A 9,393-nucleotide genomic window follows, 5' to 3' on the forward strand; every position below is an offset into this window, starting at 1 on the left:
CAGAATCAACACCAAGGACTGTGGCAGAATATAGGGTGAGAAGGTGCCTGTAACTCAAATGCTGATGTTACTAAAAAATAATATCAATACACTTAATTTTGAAAAGTGTATGAGCATATTTTTTAGGGTCCTGCTCATATCGCGCAGCTTTTATCACTTGCCGCTTCTGCAACATCTGGTCTGTGTCCCTTTATTTGCTGCTTTCTCTTCCTGGTACCACTTCTTCCCTTCTTTCCCAGTCTTTCCTGAACCTGCTCAATAAACTCCATGCATTTGAATCCTTGTCTCAGTCTTTACAGGGGGAAATGCAAACTAATTAACAAATATTTTGTCATTCGACTATCAGAAAAACTCTAAGACAATGGCAGAATATTATTTCCCTTGTGAGAAATGGAACAGAGCCATTCACATATTAAGAAGCTGAGTCAAAAGGTAAACTAGTTTTCTGATTTCAGGTTTTGTGTTCTTTTCCTTGTATCTTGTATTCCTATATTAAGATGTGTTCTTTTTTATTTTTTATTTATTTATTTTTAAAAATATATATTTTGTTGATTATGCTATTGTAGTCATCCTATTTCTCCCCCTTTATTCCCCTCTGCCCTGCACACTCCCTCTCACCCATATCCCCCCGCTTTAGTTCATGTCTATGGGTGATATATGTAAGTTCTTTGCCTTCTACATTTCCTATACTATTCTTAACCTCCCTCTGTCTATTTTCTACCTACCATTTACACTACTTATTCTCTGTTACTTTTCCCCCTCTCTTCTCCTCCCACTTTCCCCCTGATAACCCTCCATGTGATCTCCACTTCTGTGATTCTGTTCCTGTTCTAGTTGTTTGCTTAGTTTGTTTTTAGGTTCAGTTGTTAATAACTGTGAGTTTGTTGTCATTTTACTGTTCATATTTTTGATCCACTTTTTCTTAGCTAAGTACCTTTAACATTTCATATAATAAAGGCTGGGTGATGATGAACTCCTTTAACTTGACCTTATCTGAGAAGCATTTTATCTGCCCTTCCATTCTGAATGATAGCTTTGCTGGATAGAGTAATCTTGGATGTAGGTCCTTGCCTTTCATGACTTTGAATACTTCTTTCTAGCCCCTTCTTCCCTGCAAAGGTTCTTTTGAGAAATCAACTGATCCTCTAATGGGAAATCCTCTGTAGGTAACTGTCTCTTTTTCTCTTGCTGCTTCAACATTCTCTCCTTATATCTAATTATGATGTGCCTTGGTGTGTTCCTCCTTGGGTCCAACTTGTTTGGGACTCTCTGAGCTTCCTGGACTTCCTGAAAGTCCATTTGCTTTGCCAGATTAGGGAAGTTCTCCTTCATTATTTTTTCAAAGAAGTTTTCAATTTCTTGCTCTTCCTCTTCTCCTTCTGGCACCCCTATGATTTGGATGTTGGAATATTTAAAAATGTCCTGGAGGTTCCTAAGCCTCTCCTCATTTTTTAAAATTTTATTTATCTTTAGAGGGGAAGGGAAGGAGAGAGAGAGAGAGAAACATCAATGTATGGTTGCCTCCTGTCTGTCCCCTGATGGGAACTGGCCTGCAACCAAGGCATGTGCCCTGACTGGGAATCAAACTGTGATACTCTGGTTCACAGGTCCGCTCTCAATCCACTGAGCTACGCCAGCCAGGGCTAATCTCCTCATTTTTTTGTATTCTTCTTTCTTCATTCTGTTCTTGTTGTTGAATGTTTCTTTCTTCCTTCTGCTCTGAACCATTCCTTTGAGTCCTGGTTTCCTTCCTGTCACTATTGGTTCCCTGTACATATTCCTTTATTTCACTTTTCATAGCTGTCATTTTTTTCCTCTAATTTTTGACCATACTCAACAAATTCTGTGAGCGCCCAGATTACCAGTGTTTTGATTTGTGCATCTAATAGGTTTACCAGCTCTTCATTGCTTCATTGTATTTTCCCCGGAGCTTTGATCTGTTCTCTCATTTGGGCCATTTTTTTCCCTGTCACTTCTGTTATGTAGTAAGGGGTGAAGGCTTGGGTGTTCACCAGGGTGGGGCAACCCATGTCACTGCATTGTAAACCTCTATGTGGGAGAGGGGTCCAAAAGGGAACAGTGCCCCTTGCTCCACTCTCAGCCAGTTTTCAATCATGTCCCCTGCTACCCCCAATTAAATTTGGCCCTTCTGGTGATAATTTCTGGGTAGGTGGGTTTGTGTACATTCTAGGACCCTGTGGATCTGTGAGGATGGGAGTTTCTCCTGCTGCTGCCCAAACCCCCACAGGCATTTTCAGTCAGAGGCTTTGAGGTTTTATTTCCCCACACTGGAAGCCTGGGTTGCATGGTCTGTCTTGCTCCCCAGTTCCTTTCAGTTTATCTGCACATGAATGTGGGACTGCCCAATCCACAACCTGCTACCTCAAATGGTCTGCCAGCCACCACCTTGCCAAGAGTCCTCTCCACCCAGCCACTGGTCTCTGCCCCTCCTACTGGTCTGGATGAATGTTTCTTCTTTAACTCCTTGGTTGTTGGACCTCTATACAGTTTGATTTTCTGTCAGTTCTGGTTGTTTTTTGTTTTTAAATTTGTTGTTGTCTTTCTTTTGGTTGTACAAGGAGGCACAGTGTGTCTACACCTCCACCTTGGACAGAAGTTAAGGTGTGTTTTTGTCTACAGGGTGGTAGGTCACAGCAATAAAGAAGGAGACAGGAAAGTATGAATAAATATGTAAGTACCAATAGGAAAATTCATGGTAATATGACAGGAAACAGTGGTCTAAGATAAAAAATGAACATTATTATCATAAGGGAGTAGGTATATTGTAAGAATTAGCCAAAATAAGGGGTGGTCCAGGAGAACAGAACTGTAGGAAATTATGTTTACACTTAGGGGATAAAAGGAAAGAGAATAAAGATAGAGGTAAGATAATTTACTGTAGAAAGTAGATTTGATAGGAACCAATGGAACAGATTGACAGATATTGCATGGACTTTAAAAGAAAGACTGGAGCTGGATCAGAAAGCTAGCATTATTATTTTAATTGCTGTGGTCCAATTGCAGGCTCCCTGGGGTATTGGTAATGGTGATGAGCCTTGCTGCCAGAGAGGGTCCCCTATAGAGTCTCTCAGAGAATGTCTGAATTCACATTTAAAAATTTCTTTTGAAATGCCAGCATAGAGACAGGTTTGGAATCTTCTAATACAGGTTCATGATCATTAATAAGATAGCATTTTAATATTATACTACACTTGATCTTAGCCAAAAGGCCAAGAAGTGATTGTTTCAACATTATAGAATTGAAAATATAATAGAGGTCTAATTTCCATTTTCATTATTCTTCTCTTTCCTCCTCTTTTCCTATCTGACTCTTTTCCACCATCAAAGTCTATTCACCTCAGAATCCTAACGGTGTCTGACTGTTGGCATTCAGGCTATTCAGTTCCCTCTAATAATAACTTTTGTGGGCTAGCAGATACCCAGCATTGCAACCACACAGAAATCCTGCTGTGCTTTAGAACATGAAGTAAATGTGTGTCTATAATACATTATTTTCAGAAATATCCACTGAAATTGAAATAAGATTTATATTGTGTAAATTAGTTACATTAAAGCAACATTTTTCTTATTAATGATATTAAATAGGGTAACTGAGATGACTGGGGATTAACTGGAAAGGCCTTTGTGAAATCAGAAGGCCTGGTTTCTCTTTTCATTTCACCTCTGACTAATTGTGGTGCCACAGCAAACCATGTAATAGTCTCATGAAAAGATCCTGTTGAGAAAAGCAGGAGCAGAGAGCCATCTCATGTGTGAGGTACTTGCTGATTAAAAAAGCTATAATCTTAGTATGATGAGTACCTCAGCATTTTGGCAAATAAGTCAGCTATTGACCAATCAAAAGACTGCTATTTCCCACCCCCTGTGCAGAAATCAGACCTGATAAATAACCCTGGAAAAGACACATCCTTTTTTTGGAGTGAGGGGAATGACAAGTATGTGGTCTCAAAATGACCATGTAGATGGAGGCATGTTCGATAATAACTCATCATGCCTCTTAACAGATTTGAATAGAGTGAACAGCACATGTGTGTGGGGAGAGTGAACAATACAAGTATAAAGAGGAATACCTGGCTGAGAACATGATCAACAACCCAAAATGGCCGAGAATTCAGAAGATGTAGACAGTCCTAAATGAACTTCAGTAATACTGTTCCTTTTATTTTTTAAATTTCTAAATTATAGTTGATGTATAATATTACTTTCGTTTCAGGCATACAACCCCATGATTAGACATTTACAGGTATATAACTTATGACATGATCACCTTGATAAATCGCATACACATCTTATACCATATACACTTACTTCAATATTGACTGTATTCCCTAGGTTGTATTTTCTGTCCCCATGACTATTCTGTAACTACCAATTCATACTTTTAAATTGCTTCACCTTTTTCATGTATCCTTTAAACCCCTCCCTCATCTGGCAACCATCAAAATGCTCTCTGTATCTGTGAGTCTTTGTCTGTTATTCTTGTTCATTTAATTTGTTTGTTTTAGGCTCCACATATAAGAAAATCATCTGGCATTTGTCTTTCTCTGAGTGATTTATTGCATTTAGCATAATACCCTCTAGATCCATGTAGGTTGTTGCAGGTGGTAAAATTTCAGCCTTTTTTATGGCTAAATCATTTTTCATTGTATATATACACCACTTTGTCTTTATCCATTAATCTATTAATGTACACTTAGGTTGCTTTCATACCTTGGCTATTGTAAATAATGATGTAATAAACATATTAATGTATATGTCTTTTGAATTTAGTGTTTTGGGTTTCTTACTATAAGTACCCAGAGGTGTAGTTGTTGGGTTCCTGTTTGTCTCTTGTTATAGCCTTCGTTTTAAAGTCTATTTTGTCCAATGTAAATATTTCTATCTCAGCCTTTTGTTTTGTTTTCTAACCCTTTATTTTCAGTCTCTGTGTGTCTTTCAACCAGAAGTGAGTCTCTTGTAGACAACATGTGTAAGGACAGCATATATAAGGGTTTTGTTTTCTTATCCATTCAGCCACTGTATATCTTTTGATTGGAGCTTTTAATCTACTTGCATTTAAATTAATTGTTGATAGATATGTATGTACTTATTGCCATTTTATTATTTATATTTATATTTATTGAATTTATCAGGGTGACATAAGGTAATAAAATTATATAGATTTCAGGTGTATAATTCTATAATATATCATCATGTATTGTATTGTGTGTTCACCACCCTCTGTCAAGCCTCCTTCCATCATCATTATTCCCTTTTTATCTTCTGCCTCCCTGCACTCTCCTTCCTCTCTGGTAAACATCATGCTGTGTCTGTGTCTAAGAGTTTTTTTTCTTAATCTTTTTACCTTTTTCACACAGCCCCACAATCTGTCAGTTTTTTTCTCTGTACCTGAGTTTGTTTCTATTTTGTTTGTTAGTTAATTTTGTTCCTTAAACTCCACATATCAATGAAATCCCATGGTACTCATTTTTCTCTGACTGGATTGACCACCATCTTGACCAAACTGCAATTTTTATAGTTCTTTTTTTCAAAAGATTTTATTTATTTATTTTTAGGGAGGAAGGGAAGGGAAGGAGAGAAGGAGAGAAACATCAATGTATGGTTGCCTCTCGTGCATCCCCTGTTGGGACCTGGCCTGCAACCCAGGCATGTTCTCTGATTGGGAATCGAGCCACGATCATGTGGTTCGCAGGCCCATGCTCAATCCACTGAGCTACACCAGCCAGGGCCTTTATAGTTCTATATTAATTGTAAACTTAAAAGAAATACAAAAAATCTTTTACGTTCATCTTTTCATCATTTTATGAGAAGTTTCAAAAATTTAAAGGCATTTTACAGTATAATTCTGTAACCCACAACCTAGATTTTACAATCAACATTTCATTGTATTTGCTTTATTGCCTATCAGTCTGCTTATCCTTCTGTCACCCATCAACATATCTTATTTTTTATGCATTTCAGAGTAATTTTTGGGCATCAGTACACTTCCCCTAAGCTCAATATTGCTCGAAGATTTTTTAAAGATAAAATTTACACACAGTGAAATGGACAAATCTTGTCTACTATTCATGAATTTTGACTAATGCATATACCTATGTATCCCAAAACTCTATCAATATATAGAAAAATCTTCACTTCAAAAAGTTCCTTCATGCTTATTTCTAGTCAATCTTTGTCCCTACCCATGCAGAAGCAGTCACAATGTGTATTTCTACACCCAGATTAGCTTTTCTTGTTCCAGAACTTCATATAGCTGAACTCATAAAATAGGCACTCTTTCTGTGCTAGGCTTTTCCTCAGCATAATGCTTTTGTGATTCCCTTCGAGTTGTAGGTATTAGTAGTTTATTCCTTTTTAGTGTTAGTCTTTAGTGTGGTATTTTATGAATACCACAGCTTACTTTTTATTTTCTTATTTATGGATACTTGGCTGTTTCCAGTTTTAGGTTATAATGAATAAAGCCACTATGATTATTGTCATACAAGTATTTTGTAGATAGAATTTTTATTTCTCTTGAGTAATGTATAGGCATAGGATCTCTGGGTAGGTGAATGTCAATTTTCAAAGAAACCATGAGGTTATTTTATGCTCCCATACACTACTCCTACCAGTAATGTATGAGCACTCCAGGTCCTACTCAAGATTGCAAGCACTTGGCATTGTCAGTCTTCTAAATGTGTGACAATCTCCTACTGTGGTTTTAATTTTCATATTCCTAAAGACTAATGATGCTGGGTGATTTTTAAGGAGATTATTGACCCTTCATATATCTTTCGTACAGTATCTGTTCAAATGTTTTATCAATTTTTCATTGGGTTGGTTATTTGTTTTTATTTTAAGATGTAAGGGGATCTTTACAAATCCTAAATACAGTCCTCTGACAGATATATGTTTCTCTCAGCTTGTAGCTTGCTTATTCATTTTCTTAAAATGTCTTTTAGTAAGAAATTTAAAATTATGATTAAGTACAATTTATCCATTTTCTTTATATTTGATTATTGTCTTACTTATGTTATTATTTTCTTTGTTTTTTTCCTAAGGAAACTTTACTAACCCCCAAGTCACATAGGTAGTATCCTATATTTCCTCCAGAAAGTTTTATATTTTGATCTTTTACATATAGGTATATAATTAATCTCAAATTAATATTTTGTGTGATGTGAGGTAGGGATCAAGCTTCATTATTATTCCAAATGAATATCCATTTGTTCCACCTTCTTTGCTGAAAATCAAATCACCCTGTATATTTGGGTATTTTTTCCCCACATAATTATGTCCTATTGATATATTTGTTGGCTCTTGTGAAATTTTTATTTCATTTTGACTACTGGGAATTTATAAGATGTCTTGAAGTAAGAGGGTGCAAGTTCTAACTTCAGTCTTCTTGACGATTGCTTTGCATATTCCCAGTTCATATAAATTCAGAAACTAACCGGTCAAGTCAGTTCCTACAAAAAGAAATGCAGGGATTATAATGAAACCTGCAGTGGATCTCATCTATTTAATTATTTATTTTAATTTGATTTATAAAATTGTAATATAATTTATATATTATATTAGTTTCAGGTATACAACATAATAATTCAGTATTTGTATGTATTGTGAAATGGCCACCACAGTAGGTTTAGTTAACATCTGTCACTGTACAAAGTTACAATTTTTTTTCTTGGTGATGAGAACTTTAAAATATGCGGTACAGTATTATTTACTATTGTCATCATGTGTTATATTATACATAACATCCCCAGAGCTTATTTATTTTATAAATAGAAGTTTGTACCTTTCACCAGCTTCACCCATTTTTATCTATCTCCCAGCTCTGGCAACAACCAATCTATTCTTTATATTCATAACCTCATTTCATTGCTCTTGTTCTTGTTTTTAGATTCTACATATAAGCAAAATAATATAGTATTTGTCTTTATCTGTTTGACTTATTTAACTTAGCTTAATGCCTGGAAGTTTTATCCATGTTGTTGCAAATAGCAAGATTTAATTTTTATGGCCAAATAATATTCAACTATATATACATAGCATATTTTCTTTATCTATTCATCTATCAGTGAACACTTATGTAGCTTCCATGTCTTGGCTATTGCTATGAATGTAGGAATGAATACATACATCTTTTAGCAGTTGCATTTTAATTTTCTTTGGAAAATAATTTAGCATTAATTTGGATAGATAACTTAGCATTGCTGAATCATATAATAGTTATATTTTTAATTTTGGGGGGAAACTTCATACTGTTTTCCATAGTAGCTACACTAACTTATATTCCTACAAACAGTGCACAAGTGTTCCCTTTTCTTCACATCCTCTCCAACACTTCTTATCATTTTGTTAATAGCCACTCTAATTGGTATAAGTTGATATCTCATTGTGGTTTTGATTTGCATTTCCCTGATGACTAGTGATGTGGAGCATCTATTCACATACATTCCTCTTGGCTATCTGTATGTCTCAAATCTCATTTATTTTTGAAAGTAGAAAAAAATGTTTGCCTTGGCTGGCATGACTTAGTTGATTGGGCTTCAACCCACAAATTGAAAGGTCTCTGGTTCAATTCCCAGTCAGGCCAAAGGTCTAGGTTGCAGGTTCATTCCTCATTTGGGGCAAAAAGCAACCTATCAATGTTTCTTTCTTGATGTCTCTCTCTCTCTCTCTCCATCCCTTCCCCTCTCTATAAAAATATGGTGGATTATTTCAGTATTTGATTATATTTTATCACACTTTTAACAGAAACAAAAATAAAATAAAATATTAGATAACAAAAGATCAGTGTGATTAAGTGGATGTAAAATAAGAACAGGCACAGGATATATAAATTTCTTGAGATTGTCTATAAAAGATATATATTCCTCCCAATTTTTACTCGATATTTTGTTTATTGATTGGTGATTCTGATATGCTTATTATATAAAGCACAAGACAAACTACATAGCTCAGTCTGACTTTGCTTCCTAAATAATTTACCAATTCTACTGTAGTTCTTACACTAGAAATATAAATGAAAACTTCGGCCCCAGAGTGGTTTTAACCTCAAGATTCCTACCCCATCTCAGTTTGCCAACTTTCCTTAGTAAATATGAGATGATTTTTATACATATTATTTCATGTCTTTCTTTTCTCTTTTGGTTCTTTCCTCTTTGATATTAAGTGCACATGACATTTGTCTGCATAACTCCACCTTCAAATGAAAATGGAAAGAAATGACAAACAAGAGGGAGAACTAATTTACCATTTCTGTTCCATTTCAACCCTTCTTTTTTAAAAAATAAGATTTACCTCTAAATCAGGTGGAATTTATATTCAAATTACATAAATTACAGGGATACATGTATGATAAGAGTTTGACCCAGGCTAGTAGAC

At 35.4% G+C, this 9,393-nt stretch overlaps 1 pseudogene; it reads right to left on the minus strand.

Moving 5' to 3' along the window:
* Positions 1–3,066: 3,066 nt before the first annotated feature.
* LOC119061192 (uncharacterized) lies at positions 3,067–3,242 on the minus strand (annotated as a pseudogene).
* Between the last annotated feature and the right edge of the window lie 6,151 nt (positions 3,243–9,393).

This window comes from Artibeus jamaicensis, unplaced genomic scaffold, assembly GCF_021234435.1.
Source record: "Artibeus jamaicensis isolate MK-2021 breed Jamaican fruit bat unplaced genomic scaffold, CSHL_Jam_final scaffold_916, whole genome shotgun sequence".
Classification (NCBI taxonomy): Eukaryota; Metazoa; Chordata; class Mammalia; order Chiroptera; family Phyllostomidae; genus Artibeus; species Artibeus jamaicensis.